Source organism: Thalassophryne amazonica, chromosome 2 (genome assembly GCF_902500255.1).
Source record: "Thalassophryne amazonica chromosome 2, fThaAma1.1, whole genome shotgun sequence".
Taxonomy (NCBI): domain Eukaryota; kingdom Metazoa; phylum Chordata; class Actinopteri; order Batrachoidiformes; family Batrachoididae; genus Thalassophryne; species Thalassophryne amazonica.
This window is the reverse complement of record NC_047104.1, coordinates 61,954,123-61,955,172: the sequence shown is the minus strand read 5'-3', so window position 1 is coordinate 61,955,172 and position 1,050 is coordinate 61,954,123.

Sequence of the window (1,050 nt, the reverse complement as noted above, 5' to 3'; positions counted from 1 at the left end):
TTACTCACAATGGGTCGTGAAAAAAATCTGAAACTTTTTTTCTGAAAGAAGTCCTACATGGCCCTAGTGCTAGCGATGTTTCCTGGCCTGTAGATTGCCAGGAGTCTGTGAGGCTTCCAGAGTCAACATTACCATCTGCAAAGGCATTCAGACTAATAACACCTCTCACTTTCAATGGCTCGACTTCAGTTCTCATCTTGTACAAGCACAGAGCAGAAAACATGGTTTGTCGTACATGTTAGAGAGCTTTTTCTGCTGCCTGCAGAGCGTAAACTTTAAAAATGAAATAATCATGCACAGATGGAAGATGTCTTAAGCGCTAACAAGGGTGCAGCCTGCTGTAGAAAGCCACAATACTGAAACAATTCACAGAATTAACAACATCTTACAGCTGTAGTATTCTATAGAGCAGCCGTGCCCAAATTTAAGAACATTGGTGCCCACTTTGAAATCTGAAAATCATCTAGGGCACACTCAAACATCTGAAAGTCTGTCCAAATGTATATTCAGTGATAACTGAAACCACACACAGACACACCCACACACACACTTAGAGCTCTCAAGCAGGATGTGATGCCTAAGTGAAAACATACAAACTGATTTGGAACAGTTTCGATGCTACACACTTTTTGGACCCTACATCAGATTTCACTCCCTCCCATTATCAAAGTAGTTTACAGTGCATCTGGAAATTTTTCACAGTGGTTCCATTTCTCCACGTTTTATGTTGCAGCCTTATTCCAAAATGGAGTAAATTCATTTTTCCCCTCAAAATGCTACTCACAACACCCCATAATGACAACATAATTTTTTTTTTTGAAATTTTTGCAAAATTATAAAAAAAAAATTCAAGCGGGGTGGTGGCGAAGTGGTTAATACACTTGGATTCAGTGTGGAAGGGTCCCGGTTTGAATCCCACCCCTGTCACATTTCTCCATGTAATGGAGTTGGATCAGGAAGGACTTCCAGTGTAAAACTTGTGCCAATTCAATGTGCAGAACCACCTTGGATTTGCTGTGGTGACCCAGAGTGCAAACAAGGGAGCAGCTG